The sequence below is a fragment of the Moschus berezovskii genome, chromosome 8 (assembly GCF_049115385.1).
Source record: "Moschus berezovskii isolate FMDL1 chromosome 8, NW_MosBer_1.0, whole genome shotgun sequence".
NCBI lineage: Eukaryota > Metazoa > Chordata > Mammalia > Artiodactyla > Moschidae > Moschus > Moschus berezovskii.
In genome coordinates this window covers 82,890,937-82,910,123 of record NC_142467.1, presented here as the reverse complement: position 1 = coordinate 82,910,123, position 19,187 = coordinate 82,890,937, and the positions used below count along the sequence as shown (strand labels likewise).

General features: G+C 37.2%; 1 long non-coding RNA gene across 1 annotated transcript in view; it reads right to left on the bottom strand.

The window, feature by feature from the left end:
* The window catches only part of LOC148777109 (uncharacterized), a 37,895-nt gene extending 31,382 nt beyond the window's left edge, over window positions 1–6,513 (bottom strand). The window contains exon 1 of the long non-coding RNA XR_016038062.1: window positions 5,661–6,513. This is a non-coding gene — a long non-coding RNA (uncharacterized LOC148777109). The remainder of the gene's footprint in view (window positions 1–5,660) is intronic.
* Between the last annotated feature and the right edge of the window lie 12,674 nt (window positions 6,514–19,187).

Below are 19,187 nucleotides of genomic sequence, written 5' to 3'. Positions count from 1 at the left end.
CTTGGCTTTATAAATACTAAAAGAAAGGGGAGAAAGTGTGTAATAACTACAGCCCTCTCATTAAAAACAGTTTGGCAGAGAAAAGATGAGTCTCTGCTAAAATAGCAAATAAGACCTTTTGGGGCCCAACATCCAAAGCCTATCTGACACGAAGGGTGACAGTATGCCACTTAAAACGATGTGCTTCCTGCCTAGGAAATGATGTGGACGGCAGTACCTGACTGAGAGTAACACTGGTATAATGGCAGGCTCTGAAGGCTGCTTTATTTGGTAATTGTTTGGGAATAGGTCTCTATCCTAGCTACATAATTTCTCACAGGGATGCTATATCATCTGAGGGCTTCAAGTTCTATTCACCTGGAAAATGTAATCTACAATGAGGGGGAAAAGTGTACAACAGCATGACTGTGATGTCTCTACAAGGCGAAAATGCCTGCAGTAAAGAACAGCACGCTGATTTAAGTGCTGCTGTCAACATTTGCTTCCCGTAGGCCCCAAGGACTAATACACTCTTGCAGGGAAGCAAATTTGGGTCTTACAGACGGGCAAAGCTCCTAGAACTGATTATTCAGTCAAGTCCCCAGGAACTCTTAACACATTTCATATTTTTCAATTTGAAAGAATGGTACTACTTATCTAGAAACCTCCTTTCTCCCAGAAATATAATCCATCAACAAATATATGACATCAACAAAAAAAAAAGGAGAATTAGATGTCTTCTTATTTACTGTTTCCTTTTCAGCATCCCACACACAGATATATGTCTAACAGCCAGCAGCCTGTCTAAAAAAAAAAACTGATTACTTGGCCAGACTATTCTTGCCTGGCCCAGTGAACACCTCAGTAAAATGTTGCTCAGTTGAGGTCTCAAACCCTACCAGTTCTGATGACCAGCTTCACAACAGGGTTCATCCCCAGACACTCTGATTTTAGAAAACTAATTTAAAAAAAAAAAACACAAATGTACTAAGAGATGGATATAAAAATTCAAGTTGTTCAGATGGGTTTTTAGCTCCGATATATTGGTAAATTTACAATTTTCACCATGATATTATCACTTGTGATTTAACACTTGTTTTAATGCTACAAATTGTCCTGAAACTCTTAACCAATGATTCAGATTAGGCCAGAACTAGAAGGAGCCTTAAACAAATTGTCATTCTTTGAAACTGATATATATATCTAACTCTACCAATTTCCATAAAAATTTAAAATTCTGAAGCAGATAAACAAAAATCAAAGATTACAAACACCAAGCGAAGTAAATCAGACAGACAAAAACAAATATCATATGTTATCACTTATGCTGCTGCTGCTAAGTCACTTCAGTCGTATCTGACTCTGTGCGACCCCATAGATGGCAGTCCACCAGGCTCCGCCGTCTCTGGGATTCTCCAGGCAAGAACACTGGAGTGGGCTGCCATTTCCTTCTCCAATGCATGAAAGTGAAAAGTGAAAGTGAAGTTACTCAGTTGTATCCAACTCTTCGTGACCCCATGGACTACAGCCTACCAGGCTCCTCCACCCATGGGATTTTCCAGGCAAGAGTACTGGAGTGGGTTGCCATTGCCTTCTCCCAGTATCACTTATACACGGAATCTAAAAAAGGATACAAATGAAATTATTTACAAAACAGAAGTAGACTAATAAACAGAAAATAAACATGGTTATCTAAGGGGAAAGGGGGAGTGGGAGATAAATTAGAAGTTTGAGATTAATAGTTACACACTACTATATATAGAACATGAACAAGGACTATACAGCACAGGGAACTATATTCAATATCTTGTAATAACCTATAATGGAAAAGAATATGAAAAAGTATATATATATATATATATGTATTTGTGAATCATTTTGTTTTTCACATGAAACTAATACAACACTGTAAATCAACCATACCTCAATAAAAAATGAAACATAAAAAACTTACACATACAAATTGAAGTGAGGGGAAGTTGATTAATCATAGAACACTAGCCTGCGTCATGGGACAGCTAGTGTAGCCCAGCTAATTTAGGCAAGCTTCTATCTCATTTTACCTCACACACTCTGCTTCCTTGAAGCTCCAGACATTGTGCCAGGCCCACAGCTACAAGAGTGAAGAACACCAACTCCTTGCTCTCAAAGACCTCTCTGTTTACTAACTTTCAATTAAATAGAGATAAAACACAAACCTTTACATAACTCATAATAAGGGTACTAAGGGAGGAGTGTATGAGTAGTAGGGGATGGAGAGAGACAGGAAACCTGACTCTCCCTCCAGATGACCTTGGACTGGTATAAAGATTTAAAGACATCTCAAGCACAGAAGAATTCACACATCTCATGTCATGTGATAAGTGAAGGTTCTGGCCTCAGAAAATAAGGGGATCAAATGATGTCATCTGTTGCAACAGATAAATAAATCACTCATTGATTTAAAACTTGTGAACATTTTAACCTATAACATGATCAGATTTCCTGAGAAGAGGGTGTGTGTGTGTGTGTGTGGGTGGGTGGGTGGGTGGGTGCTCAGTAGTGTCCAACTCTGTGAACAGGATAATCCATCCCAATCCATCCTCTATACTGGTGTGTGTGTGCTTGCTAAGTTGTTTCAGTCATGTCCAACACTTTGCAACCCTGTGGACTGTAGCCCACCAGGCTCCTCTGTCCATGGGATTCTCTGGGCAAAAATACAGGAGTGGATTTCCAGGTCCTTCCCCAAAGGATCTTGTCAATCTAGGGATCGAACCCAAGTCTCCTGCAGCTCCTGCACTGCAGGTGGATTCTTTACCACTGAGCCACTGGAGAAGCCCCCTCCACACCATGAGGCCCCTCAAACAGGTGCATCGTCGCCATGCGTGGTTACAGCGCACTGAGGTGACTCTCTGTACGCCACAATGGACATGGAGGGGGTACATCTATGTGCACTCAGGGAAGCAGAGGGATTCCACCGGCCAATGCCAAAGGCCACCGCGACTGCGATGCTGCAGGCATTAGACTCCTCATGAGATGCTGATTTCTCAAACACCATAGCAGTAATCTTATAGGGTAGAGAAATTCAATGAAACCAACTCTTTCCAACTGAAGTTATTGTTCAAGGTATTTATGCCCAAACTCTCTTTTTGACTCTCCTAGATAAATGGTATCTGAACTCCTCAGGGCTTTTTGTTTCTCCCCATGATTTTACACCAAAAAGCCATTATCAAATCACCAGAAGTGGAGTGTAAACTCAAAAAACCCTTCAATTCCAGACCTGAATGAAATCCTGAAGGACAATGTCATGACAGTTTCCCACAGGATTGTCACTGCTGCCACAGAACATACCCATCACCCTAAACTTCCCTCCCCACATTCCAATCACTCCCTTCCAAGATAACCCCTGTAGTATTATGATTATATTCCTTAAAAAAAAGAAACAGGAAGTAGGAGTAAAAGTCACTTGATACCCAATCAATCATATTTTATCCTTTCTGTCTCCTCTTCCATTCACACTTAAATGTTATCACATAATATCTACATTTAAAAGTTTACGTAATGGTTCCTCTGGTATCTATTACTGAAGTGAAACAATTTTTTCTTTTAACTAGAAAAGATTCAATTCATGTAGTTATTGTTCTCAAATGAGGTATTATAAAGTCTCTCTGACTCTTCAGAGACACGGGCTACCTCTCAGGAAGAAGATAGGAAAACACTAAAACAGCTTTAAATCCCCCAATTAAAGTCCCTTTATCGAGAAATCATGCTTGCTTATGTTCTACACCAGAAATGCCTTTTGAATATTCATTCATTTACCTATAAATTTAAATAGCTACTATGTGCCAGGCACTGTCCTAGATGTTTAGCATACATCCGTGAACAAAAACGACCAAGGCCTTTGGCATCATAGATCATACATTCTAGAGACTTCCCTGGTGGTCCAGTGGTTAAGACTCTGCTCTCCTAATGCAGGGGGCATGGGTTCCATCCCTGGTCAAAGAACTAAGATCCTGCATGCCACACGACATGACCAATGGAAAAGAAAAATCTTACATTCTTACAGAATGATACCAGGTTTAGGATAAAAGTGATATTACAAAGAGAAAAAGGATAGAACTGTCAGTAGCGTTGGGGCCACTGTTCATCCATTTGCAATAAAATAAAATTAGATCTCTACCTCACACTGGACAAGAAAATCAGTAATAGGTAGAAATTTTTTAGAATAAAAGACAGAAGAACATCAGTAGGAACTTAGAAAAGAATTTCATAAAGAGGACATAGAGTAAAATCCACATTGTTATATTTGATTATATAAGTAAAAGCTTTGGCAAACAACAGCATTAAAAATGGAGCCACAGTTTGGGAGAAGGCATATAATCAGGAAACAGTTTGTACCCAGGATTCACAGGGCATTCCAACAAGTTGATGGAAAACAAAAATTGAAAAGTCTAGTTTCAAAAATGGGTAAAGAAAATGAGCAACAATTCACAGAAGAGAAAATCTGGATAGCCAATTAATGAAAAGGTGTTCAGCCCCCAAAATTACAAGAAAAATACAAATTAAAATACTGAGATAAAATTTTATGCCCATTAAAGTAGCAAATATTATGTTAAAAATGTTACAATGTCAGGGGTTGATGAAGTGGTGTGGCACTACGACTTCTCATGCACTGCTGAGGAGAGAGGAGCTTGGTACTCATGCATTATAGAGCAACTTGGTAATATCTAGGAAACTCAGATTACATGTGTGCACAAGGAGACCTATGTGAGAATGACCCTCGTGTTACTCTGCGCAAAAGCAAAAGCTCAGAAACAAATTCAATGCTCCATTACAGGGGACGAGAGAGATTGTAGCATATTCAACAATGGAAAACTGCAGCTGTTAAAATGAATACATGGGGTCTACATATAACTAGCAGGGACAGTTCTCAGAAACGATGTTGAAAAAAAAAGTTGCAGAAGGAAACACACAGTACAACACAGTTTTAAAATCCACAAGTATTTGTCAAACAGTCATGGAAGTTTTGGAGTAGGAAATGGCAACCCACTCCAGTACTCTTGCCTAGAGGATACTATTGACAGAGGAGCCTGGTGGGCTACAGTCCATGAGGTCGCAAAGAATCAGACACAACTGAGCAACTGAACACACACACACACGGAGGTTTAGATTTGTACAAAAATACTTTAAAAACCATCAACATGAAAGACATTAAATTCATGATAGTAGTTATTTCTGGAATGGGGCAAGAAAATAGAGATAGGGAGTTTTCTTAACTCTAATTTTCTTAGTATCTCCAGTAAAGATGGCAAAAATCTTATAATTTAATTAACATGATCACAGATATCTAAGTGTTCACACTAACCTCTATAATTATCTACAATGTAAAGTATTTTATAATAGCATTATTGATTTTTAAAGCAGAGAAAAAAATAAAATTAGATGAAGTTTGTTCCTTTATACCTAATATAAGACAAAAAGAATTTGAGATGGTGGCCTCACATTATTGTCTCTGAAAAAAAGAATTTAAAGAATGGAGCCACACTCTTGCCATTGTCCACTTCCCCCCACCCTCACTTCCAAGGTGACACATTGACCTGGTTGTCACTGCAGTGGTTAACTGCTGGCTGTCAATTACATGCAAAATCCCTTTGCTATTGCCCCCACCGCATAGGATTGTTTGAAACCATGGAGAAGCCCACCTTCAGGAAGAGTCTGGAAGCAGGACAGAAAATACTCAGTTTTGCAATCAATAGGGAATAAACTAATAAAATTCACTGATCATTTTCCATCTTTTGATATCTTTTTAGTTTCCACCTGGTAATTAAAAAAAAAAAAAAGAATCAAAGTGCGGTTTTGTCCAGAGAATAGATATCACTAACTTTTGTTGCTGTTGTTTAGTCACTAAGTCATATCTGACTCTTTGTGACTCCATGGACGGTAGCCCACCAGTCTCCTCTATCCATAGGAAATCTCCGGGCAAGAATACTGGAATGGGTTGCCATTTCTTTCTGTAGGGGGTCTTCCCAATGCAGAAATCGAACCCATGTCTCCTGCATTGGCAGGAAGATTCTTTACCACCAAGCCACCATAGAATAGAAATACATAGTAATAATATTAAATCATTATTCCCCCAACTTTTTCCTCACAGGAAATGTTCTTAACCCTATCTTAAAGGTTTTCTAAAAACAATGGTCTAATTTATTCAGCTGTAATTTCCATAGTTAATAAATTCATAGGTCGTCTTGTTTTCGGCACGTCACACTGCTTCCTTTGTGAAATGACACCATCCTCATGATGGTGAAAAAGATGGTGAAAAAATGAAATGACATCATCTTTACCTTTAAAGAATTTAGTACAATCTTATTTCCCACATTATACTGATCTTGGCCAATATAACCTAAGGTTTTAAACATAAATGGTTTTATTACACTTTTACATTACAGATCATATTTCAAAGATGATTTTTAATACTCAAGGATTATCTAAACATCTCTATATGTTTAAATTGTATTAATGGATAATATAGTCTTTTTATAGTCAGACTTCCTCTTTCTTTACTTCTTATTTTTGACTTTTGATCAGTAAGAGCCACGCTTTCCAAACTTTAATATGCATATCAATCACCTAGGGATCTTGTTAGAATGCAGGTTCTAATTTCCAGAGGTCTGGGGAGGGGCTTGTGATCCTGCATTACTAACAAGCTCCCAGGTGATACTGATGCACTGCCTTTGATCAGCAAGGAGCCCAAGTAAATTTTCAATGACGTGTGGGTAGTATGTTTTCTGTGTCTTAGCATATTTGAGAACGTTTTTCTATTGTCTATACATATGAATAACATTTTCACTAGGAAGAGAATACTTGAAGCACAGACTTTTATCACAAACCTCTTTGATAGATGCTCTATCATCTTCCAGCACTTGGTGCTTCAGGGAGTTCTGAGGCTTACCTTATTTGAGTCCCTTGAAATACAGCAGCAGTTTTTTCCTGCTAGGAAGCTTGTAAGAGATTTTCAATATCATGCAAGTTCAAATTTTCACCATGAAAAAAAAAAAAACTAGATGAATTTGTATTTATATTTAATTTGGTTTAAAAAAAAGTGAGCACTTTTAATTGAAACTTAACTTCTTCAAGCTTATGAAAAAAATTGTCTTCATTTCCGTATGACATTTGCCCTATATTTTTATACTTATTTATTGAGAATTCTTATTTCCCTTACATTGAATCATTGCCTTTATTCTCTGTACCTATTTATTTCATCAATTATAGCCAGAGATTTTAAAACCCCACTTTCAATACTGAAAGATAGTAAGACAGTAAGGATATAATGATTTGACTGCTGTTAACCAGCTTTATGTAATTGACATTTATACAATGGAATGTTATGCATTCTTGCTATTAAAAACATTTGAACAATGAAAATAAATGAACTGTGGCTATACTTGTTAATGACTCTTAGAAATAAGGTTGAGGGAAGGGGAAGGTATTTTATGAACAAATACCTTCACTATAATATTGTTTTTGTAAAAACAAGCAAAACTAAACAATATCTTGCCTAAGGGATATATATATATGTATATATATTTATACATAGATCATGAAAAGCAAACAAAAGAGGAATACTACAAAATTCATTATACCGTTTACTTTTTAGAGAAATGAATACACACACATTTAAAGTTCTTGAATGTTCTATTTTTAAAAACAGATTATCATAATCAAATATTTAAATTCCAGTCAGAGAACCAGATCCTACAGAGGCTCAAAAACAGGTGGAGGGAATGATCAAGTGAATACCTCTATAAATCTATTTCTACATAATAGCAGTGAAAACCTAGCAAAATTTACTTGAGTTAATTCAATAATTTAAAATAATAACAAATTCAGAACTCTAAAATTTAACCAAAGTTTTCAAGAATCTTGGAAATCTCTATTAAAGGAATAATGCAAAAGCTCAGGAAGAACAGAGGACTTTTGGCATTTTAACTTGACCCACTCCCCCAACCTCCTTCCCAAGCTCCATTAGCGTGTGCATGCATGCTCAGTGTGGTCTGACTCTGTGTGACCCTGTGGACTATAGCCTGCCAGACTCTCCTGTCCATGGAATTTTCCAGGCAAGAATAATGGAGTGGGTTGCCATTTCCTACTCCAGGGGATCTTCCCAACCCAAGTATCGAATTCATGTCTTTTGTGTCTCCTGCATTGGCAGGCAGATTCTTTACCAGCACACCACCTGGGAAGCTCCCCTAGCTCCATGGGAGCCTTGAAAACCAACAATCTTTCAGTCAACAACCAACAATACAGAAATAAAAGAAAATACAGAAATAAAACAATACAGAAATGAAAGCACACTAGGTTTGAAGAGCCTCAAAAAGCCACATCCCCAGAGCACTGACACTATTTGACCTCACAGCAAATTGAAAAAGTGCCAGTTTGCAGTGTGTTTTTATTACTTGACCTAATTAGTAGCTCATTCCAAAGGAAAAGACCTATCCTTATGGTGTTTGTCAAAAACAATCAGTGACAACTATTTACCATTACAACTTCCTGAGGCCGATACCCCTTTGAGCAAACAAGAACCTGGCCAAAATTTTAAAAAGAAGATCTTAGGAATGAGATGTCTGGTGGTGGGGGGAGGCAGGCACAACAAACTCTGACATATTTCTGAGGATTTAGAAGACCAAAGTCATGTGCAGGACTATGCACATGCCCAGAAAAGACCTATTCATGCACCTCTCTCTTACTTCCGGCTGACCTTGAGACCCTCTGCAAGCAGGAAATGAAGGCTAAGGTGAGAGCTGTGGTTGAATAAGGGTTGACAATGTGGTCCAACACATACACAACTCCTCAACAAAGACTGGAAGACTTAGTGCTCCAAGTCATTTAAGGAAATCTCTAAGCAATCATTACCTGACCGCTAAGTTAACTAAGCAAAGACTTCAGCAGTTGCATAAAACAGGAAATACATACTTTACAGAATCAGTTTAAGAAAGTCGCAAAACAAACATATAAGCAACAACAACAAAAATACAGAAAGAAAAACCCTTGGGTGGCAGGAGGTGGGGATGGAGATGTGATTTCCAGAGTTATAACATTATGTTATCTAAAATATCCAGGTTTTAACAACAAAACAAAAATAATAAGACATGCAGAGAAGCAGGAAAGTATGGCCCATACACAGGAAAAATAGCAGTCATCAGAAACTGATATGAAGAGGACCAAATGCTGGACTTACTTTATGAAACCTTTCATTTTTATTATCATTAATCATTATAAATATGTTTAAAACACTGTTAATCCCTGTATAAAGAATGGTCAAGAGAGTAAGAATACAAACCGAAGACTAGGAGAAAATAGTCACAAAAAACGTATCTGATAGAGGAAATACATATCTGATAAAGGAATATATCTAAAATATACAAAGAACATTTAAAATTCAACAATAAGAAAATGAATATTCCAATTGAGATTAACAGTTGATTTCCATCAGAAAGACCTCAAGACAGTGGGTTGACATAAGTAACATGCTAATAAAAAGATTTCACCAAGAATTCTGTATTCAGAAAAATTATCCTTTAAAAATGAAGGAGACACATGTACTCCAATGTTCATTGCAGCACTGTTTATAATAGCCAGGACATGGAAGCAACCTAGATGTCCATCTGCAGATGAATGGATAAGAAAGCTTTGGTACATATACACAATGGAGTATTTCTCAGCCATCAAAAAGAATGCATTTGAATCAGTTTTAATGAGGTGGATGAAATTGGAGCCAATTATACAGAGTGAAGTAAGCCAGAAAGAAGAACATCAATACTGTATATTAACGCATATATATGGAATTTAGAAAAATTGTAACCTGAACCCTGTATAAGAGACTGCAAAAGAGACATAGGCATTTAGAACAGTCTTTGGGACTCTGTGGGAGAGGGTGAAGGTGGAATGATTGGGGAGAATGGAATTGTAGCATGTATATTATCATAAGTGACCAGTCCAGGTTCGACACATAAATTTTCCTCTGTTCAAAAAAAAAAATAAAATAAAAATAAAAATGAAGGAGAAATTAAGATATTCCCAAATAAACAAAAACTGAAATAATTCATCAATATCAGATCTGCCCTACAAGTTAAAGTTAAGTTAAATGGAAAAAACACAGGGGAGTACTTGAGTCCAAGTGAAGAAATTAAAAAATACTGATAATCACATAGATAAATACAAGAAGTACAAATGTATTTTTGTAACATGTTTCCTATCTGATTTATAAGAAAAGTTCATAAAGTAATAATTATGAAACTGTATTGAAGCCTTTACAACATGTGAAGATATAATTTGTAATCACACAAAGGAGCGGGAAGAGAATGAAATTATACTAGAGCAAAATTTTGTGTTCTACTGAAATTAAGTTGGTACTAACACAAACTAGATTGTTTTTAGTTATGATGTTAATGTTAATTCTAGGATAACAACTAAAAAACCCTAAAAAAATATAGTAAAAGAAATAGCAAGGTCAGAAATTGCTGAATGGGTTTTAAAAATAGACTCTAAGTATATGAAACACACTTCAGACTTAAAGACACAAAAAGTTGAAAGTAAGAGCGTGGAAACAACACCATGCAAACAGGAATCAAAAGAGAACCAGAGTGACTATACTACTATCAGACAAAATATGGCAAAAGTTGTTAAGAGAACATTTATAATGATAAAATGGTCAATCTATCAGTAAAACATAACAATAATAAACACACACACCTTACAAAAGAAACTCAAACTATGTGAAGCAAAATTGAGAGACTTGACAAAGAGCTTAAAAATAACAGTTGAAGATGTCATAACCCATTTTTAATAACAGGTAAAACAACTGATCAGAATATCAACAAGGCTACCAAGTAATTGAAAAACACTATAAGCCAATTAGACCTAACAGACATTCCTAGACCACTCTACTCAAAAACAGCAGAAAGCACAGTCTTCTCAAGTACATGTGGAACATTCTCTAAGATAGATTATGTACTAGGTCATAAAACAAATTTAAATAAATTTAAAAGGATTGAAATTATACCAAGTATATCCCCTGATCAAAAGAGAATTAAATATACATCAATAGCAGAAGAAAACTGGAGAAATTCACAGATATATTGAAACGACATACTCCTAAACAACCAATGAATTAAAGAAGAAATCACAACAGAAATCAAAAAATATTTTGAGATGAATTAAAACAAAACTGTATCATATCAAAACTTATTGGATATAGCCAAAACAGTTCATAGAGATACATTTTTAATTGTAAATTCCTACATTGAAGAAGAATAGCTACATTAATATTTATGAAATATTAATCCTTGGGTTGCTCTTAGTTTTTACTTTATCCTTAGGTTTCCCATCACCCATTTCTCAAGGCAACCAGGCCATTCGGGATTCGTCATCTTATCCTTATTAAATCATTTCATTATCACAACCACCCTATTATTATATTAGCACAATAATAAATGCAATTATTGATTCCAATTAACAAGTTATAGAACCGAATCACAGAGAAGTTGGGTAATTTGCCCAAGGTCACAGAACTTACAACTGATAGGGAATGAAACTCAGAAATCTGGCATCAGAGATAGGATGACAGAGTCAGAGAAAGGGCTCAATTACTGGCTGCTGAGCTTCAAAAACAACATTGAAAATTTTGTACTATATACTAGGTAACGGGAAATATCAGTCCCTGGCCATTTTACATATGGCTGATGAGTTGGGAATTTTTAAATGGTTAAAATTTTTGAAGAAGAATATCTCATAACACATGAATCTACTGAAACTATTGTCAGTTCTTTGCATTTTGTCAGGATGAAAGCTGAATATTCTCACTTGTCATATCATACAGCAGTTTCATGGCTTAGCAAGATAAAATTTTTGCTATTTTTTGAGCTCAAGGCCAAGACTGAAATTTTTCTGAATGAGAAAAATTGCCTTCAACTATGATTATTCAATATTGAATGGTTTTAAAATTAGTTTTACTGAAAACTCAATAATGTTTCCAGACTTAAAAGCTTGCCTTCAGATTTCTAGCTCTGGCTGCAACAATGTAGATGGTATTGGACTAACCCTCCTGCTGAACATAGTTATGAAAGCTGGACAACATACTTTAAAAACATTTGAAGGCATATAGAGAAGCCAGTGCAGGCAGTATTTAGAGGCTTTGTGTTTCTTTAGAAAAGAGAAACACAGGAAGTGAACTCTACAATCACCTTGGCTGTTTTTCCTGAAAGCATTTTGAATTTACAGAGCTGGGGAATGAAGGAAACCCAAACAAAAACAGTGGTCCTGCGGGGCTGACAAGGCAGAGGTCCAAATCTGGGCGGCCAAAGAGGCTAAAGTGTAAAGGCAAAGTCTCAGAAAGCAAGGAACCACAACTCTTATAAAAATTTGCAAACAAATTTCTGTTTGGTAGTCAGCTGACAGCTAGGATCTGTGTGCATAGGATTATAGTACACACACAAAAGCAAACCCACAAAGACAGCAGTTAGGAGGCTAGAAGGCTAAGCATATAAGTGAGCAGCCTCCTGGTTCTGGGGAGACAGGGATGCAGTGCAAGGTCCTAGCCAAATGAGAAGGGCTAGAATTTCTGTGTACTTGGAGAGCAGCACTCAAGGTCTAAGGACTACCCGCCTAGGATTAAGGGAAAAAACTTGAGCCCTAACAAAAATGATTTGTTATACTCATCTCTCAGCCAAAAATATTAACCCTCCTTGGTACATTTTTTAGCCCATGGTCTATTTTGGTATGGTCTATTACAATTGTTTGCAGGTAAAAGTTTCACAACTAGCTCTCCAAGTTTTGATTTATAGCATCTGTTTGTTTCCACTGTGAACTTACTCCCACCATGGCCAATTTCAAGCTACAAGTATGATATTACTGAACACAGATCTGTAAAGAGATGTATACAACTGACTCTCATCAACTGGTGTGAGAAAGCTCCAAGACACCCCAGGAATCATGCAGCCCAAACCCTCCCCTTTACATCTGTAAACTCTATATCTCTACATCTTCATAGCTTCAAACTTAAAGGAAAGAATGACTTTATAAACCTAATTACATGTCATAATTTAGCATTTAATATTTGAAAATGCTGAATTATTTGATAATTACTTGTTTCGGGGGATTTTCTTTTCTATTAAGGCCAGATTTATAACACAGTATTATTCCTGAACATAATTTCTCTTTTTGGGCTGAAGCATGAGTCTCTCTCATTCAAAGACAAACAAAGGTGGCTTAAACACCAATGAATAATTTTTCCATTGATTTGCCTTAAATGTTCATTAAACATAGTTCAATTCAACAAATACTCATGGAGTGTGTACTCAAGGCACTACTCAAGGCACTCTGCAATGTAATGAAAAGTCTCCCATACCTTCAATTACTCTTATCAAAACAAACATTCAACAGCCTAAAAGAAAACTTGTTGGAAGAGAATATTTCTCAAGATTGAATGAGGGTGGGGAGGGAAATACCTAAAGCAAAGAGCAGGAACATAATAGCACACACAATGAGGCTGAAAGATTAGAAAATAAAAATATGATTCTAAGTCTCCGTCGCTTGTCCTTTTAGTGGTATGGGAGCTCAGTCTGAAGTTATCCTCACAATGACCCATGATGGAAAGGGACACATTTCCATCCTGACTCTATGACTTTGGGATCTTATCACCTTTTCTGTGGCTCTACTCCTGTCAAGGAAGAGTCAGCCAAGTTCTTTTGGGCTGTTTCAGTTCAGTCGCTCAGTCGTGTCCGACTCTGCGACCCCATGAATCACAGCACGCCAGGCCTCCCTGTCCATCACCAACTCCCGGAGTTCACTCAAACTCATGTCCATCGAGTCGGTGATGCCATCCAGCCATCTCATTCTCTGTCGTCCCCTTCTCCTCCCGCCCCCAATCCCTCCCAGCATCAGAGTCTTTTCCAGTGAGTCAACTCGTCACATGAAGTGGCCAAAGTATTTGAGCTTCAGCTTTAGCATCATTCCTTCCAATGAACACCCAGGATTGATCTCCTTTAGAACGGACTGGTTGGATCTCCTTGCAGTCCAAGGGACACTCAAGCATCTTCTCCAACATCACAGTTCAAAAGCATCAATTCTTCGGCGATCAGCTTTCTTCACATTCCAACTCTCACATCCATACATGACCACTGGAAAAACCATAGCCTTGACTAGACGGACCTTTGTTGGCAAAGTAATGTCTCTGCTTTTTAATATGCTATCTAGGTTGGTCATAACTTTCCTTCCAAGGAGTAAGCGTCTTTTAATTTCATGGCTGCAATCACCATCTGCAGTGATATATAACATATTCCCAAATATCAGGGATTAGGACATGCACATTTTAGGAGAGCAATTATTCTGCCTACTGCAGAAGAGGTGGGGATAACAGAGAAAAGTCAAATAGCATGCAGAACAATTTTACAAGTCCACTTGCTCTCAAAAAACACTGGCATATTGTCATTCTAAAACCAAAATACACAACTTATAATGATCAATCACTCTATCCCGTATGTGTTTAGTTGAGGCTTACTCTCTTTGCAAATGAAATGCACTTAAAAGGATCTGCATTTCTACAACAGAGAGGTGCTTAATCTATGGACTTTACCTCAGACATTGGTCCAAATGACTCCAAAGTAGCACAAAAGTCACTCATTTCACAGATTAAAGGCTGAGGCCAAAAGAGGTGATATAGTTCATCTACATTTTCACACTAAGCAAACCAAAGACCAACTTAGACACCAGGTCCCAATTCAGGACTCTCTTCCTACATAAAGCTACATGCCAGTTACTGAGGGTCCTTGATAACTTTCTTACTGTCAGCATTAGGGAAAAGGGGCGGGTGGAGAAGGGGACGACGGAGAATGAGATGGCTGGATGGCATCACCGACTCTGTGGACATGAGTTTGAGTGTACTCCGGGAGTTGGTGATGGACAGGGAGGCCTGGCGTGCTGTGATTCATGGGGTCGCGGAGAGTCGGACACGACTGAGCGACTGAACTGAACTGAACTGAAACTGTAGAACTCATTACTCTAGGAAGTGAAAATGAATCCAATGTTTCTAGTGTGATGGAAACTCATCATGCTGTCATCTGAATGCTAGGACAACTTCAGATACAATTTATTGCTGCAAGGGGACCAGAACCATAACTTAGTTCCCAACATTCCTCTGGCAGACAATATTGTTTGGCTGACTCCACAGCTATGCCAAATCTTCTCACAAGGAAGAGATTAAAACATACAAATACTTTTTTCTCTAGCATCCAATGAGAAAAAATAAGTCTGCCAAAGAGACAAAAGGTTTTCTGGGCAAGACTTTATCTTCATGATAAATGAACAGTCAGACCTAGGTGATGTCTTCTTTTTTATTCCTACTCAGGGAACAAGAATATTTTGTGTTTGCTGCTCTGTCTCCATAAGAACAGTACTTGTTCTCACAGAGCTAGAACATAAAATCTATATGGAATTATAAAAGCCCCAGAACTAGGAAAACTAGGAAAATTCTGGGGGAAAGAAATCCTGAGGAAAAAGAACAAAGCAAGAGGCATAACCCTCCTTGACTTCACACACTACTGCAAAGCTATAGTAACCAAAACAGCAGGGTATTGAACAGACATACGGATCAATGGAACTGAAGAGAGTCCAGAAATAAACCCACACATCTACAGCCAATTTATCTTTGACAAAGGAGGCAAGAACATACAACGGAGAAATGACAGTATTTTCAGCAAGTGGTGTTGGGAATGTTGGACAGCGGCACGTAAATCAATGAAGTTGGAACAGACCCTCACATTTTACACCAAATGAACTCAAAATGGCTTAAATACTTAAATATAAGACAAGACATCATAAAACTCCTAGAAAAGTACCAGGCCAAACATTCTCTGAAGTTATGTTTTCTTAGGTCAGTCTCCCAAGGCAATACAAATAAAAACAAAAATAAGCAAATGGGACCTAATCAAACTTACAAGCTTTTTCACAGCAAAGAATACCATAAACAAAACAAAAAGACAACTTATGAAATGGGAGAAAATAATTGCAAATGATGAGACCGACAAGGGATTAAATTCCAAAATATACAAACAGTTCATACAACTCAATAAAAGAAAAATAAACAACCCAATCACACAATGGGCAGAGGACCTAAATAGACATTTCTCCAAAGAAAGTATACAGATATCCAGTAGGCACATGAAAAGATGCTTAACATCACTAATAATTAGAGAAATGCAAACCAAAACTACAGTGAGGTACCACCTCACACCAGTCAGAATGGCTAACATTAAAAAGTCTACAAATAACAAATGCTGGAGGAGGTGTAGAGAAAAGGGAACCTTCCTACACTATTGGTGGGAATGTAAACTGGTTCAGGAACTATGTAAAATAGTATGGAGGTTCCTAAGAAAGCTAAAAACAAAGTTATCATATGATCCAGGAATCGCTCTCCTGGACATATATCCAGACAAAACTCTAATTCAAAAAGATGCATGCACCCCTATGTTCACAGTGGCACTATTTACAATAACCATGACATGGAAACAACTTAAATGTCCATTAACAGATGAATGGATAAAGAAGGTACGGTACATACAGTGGAATACTACTCAGCCATAAAGAAATGAAATAATGCCATCTGTAGCAACATGTATGCAACTTGAGATTATCATACATTATCGGACTTATCAAGTAAAGTAAGTTAGAAAGAAAAAGACAAATATCATATGATACCACTTATACATGAAATCTAAAATATGACACAAATGAACAAATATGAAATGAAATTAAGCAAAAACAGAGTCACATATAAAAAGGAGAGACTTGTGGTTGCAAAAGGGGTGGGAATGGTGGGAGAGGAATTAACTGGGAATTTGGGGGTAGCAGACATAAACTATTAGACTTAGAAGGATGGACAACCAGGTCCTAAGGTGTAGCATGGGGAACTATACTCAATGTCCTTGGATAAACTATAATGAAAAGAGTACAAAAAAGAACATTATATGAGTATATATATATATATATATATATACACACACACACATGTATATATATAAAATTGAGTCACCTTGATGTAGAGCAAAAATTAACACAACATTGTGAATCGACCATATTTCAATAAAAAATAAAAGTAAATAAAACAAAAAAAAAGCAATGCCTGTAATATACATAAATATTTGTTGAATAAATAAATATTGTTGAATGATGCCAGGAGTTACAGCAGCTACTTGAAACTTACAGGTAAAAATGAGGAGAATTCCAGAGACATAATCCTTGGTATTATTAATATCAACAGCTGCCTCCCTCCAGACTTGTTATGTGACAGTTTAATTCCACTTGATATTCACTGTGTGTCAGGTTTTCTGTTATTTGTGGCCAAAAGCATTACTTATCTATAGAGCTGCTTTGTGTGCTATGACTTTGCAAATCAGACAAATAAAAAGAGCCTCCTCTCACTTTTGGGAAGAATTTCTAGGGTGGTAGTAATATTTAACATCTTGATAGGAGTGATAGTGTTCAGCATCTTGATAGAGATTCAAGCAAGCATTCTCAAAACTCAGTAGATACACACTTTTGTTTTTGCATTTAATTGTATCTAAATTTTAACTAAAAGAACAAATATTGAACTCTGATTAATGAGACGCATGCTGCAGTTTTCATAAGGAACTTTCCTGATATCTGGAATTTACACTAAAATGCAAAAAATAAGATATGAACTGACAGAGGATTGATAGATACATGATAAAGCAAACAGAATGTTTGGGGCAGAACAATGCTCATCCTCAAATATTTTTTAACTTTTCTGTAAATGTTAGAAACATAAATATTTCCATGTTATAAATACATATGCCAGACATGGAGGAAATGATGACTTTGAAATTTTTATTTATGTGAGATAGAGTAGCTCTCTGGCTACGAGAAGGGGAGATGACTGGAAGACATCTCCTTAAAGTGTATAGCACTAATCCACACATAATAAAATTTTCAATGGCACTTTCTTTCAAAGTTGACAAAATTAATACTAAATTTTCCTTGGAAGAATGAACAGACAGTAATAGTTCAGAATTAAGAAGAAAATGAGTAATAAGGAGGAATTTATTCAGCTGCATATGAAAACAAAATAGGAGGATAACAAGAAAGCATTTTCCCTGACTGAAATGTAATATGCTCCATTTCAAGAATTACCGTATTTAGGACACATTTTTTTAAACCTCCTGGAAATGCTGGATTAAATCTATCTAACATTCTTTTACAGGGATAGTTGAGATGTGAAAAGAGTAAGGGGAGTCTCCAGAGGCAAAAACTCCAGACTTGAACTAAAAACCACTTGCCAACTCCCCCGTCTGACATAACAGAACACAGTGGACCATGATAAAGTGTGAGAAGAGAGACAGCAAAAGAGGAATTATAAAGACAAATAATTTCATTATATAAGTATTATATCAAATATTTGAAAAACAAGTGCAGTTTATGGCCAAGCAACAGATGATCGGGCTTCCTAGGTGATTCAGTAGTTAAAGAATCCGTCTGCCAATGCAAGAACTACAGGAGACATGGGTTCAGTCCCTGGGTTGGGAAGATCCCCTGGAGAAGGAAATGGCAACACACTCTAGTATTCTTGCCTGGAGAATTCCATGGACAGAGGAGCCTGACAGGCTACAGTCCATAGGGCTGCAATGAGTCAGACATGACTGAGCATGCACAGACAGGGGTCAAAGGTACAGATGATCATCTAAATAAGTAATCTCCAAAATATTTCACATAAGTTTAATCAGGAAAAAAAAATTGTCAACCATGACACCTGTGTCTGTTGGTGATCTCCAAGCAAACAGAACAAATAGAATATGTAATATACAGAATACAGAAAGAGTCTGGTTAGCAGGGCTTGGCTTATGCAACTATGGAGGCTGACACGTGATACAATCTGCCATCTACAAGCTGGAGGCCCAGGAAAGCTGGTAGTGTAACTCCAACCCAACCCCTGAAGCCTGAGCACTGGGAGGCCAATGGTCTCCCAGTCCTGGTCTAAGTCTGCAGACCCAAGAACCAGGAGTACCAATGCCCGAGGTCAGGGTAGGATAGATGTCCCAGCTCCAGCAGAGAGCAAACCGATCCTTTTCCTGCCTACATGTTCTAATCGGGCCCTAAAAGGCTTGATAATGCCCACCCACATGGGCAAGAGCATCTCCTTACCCAATCTAACAACTCAAATG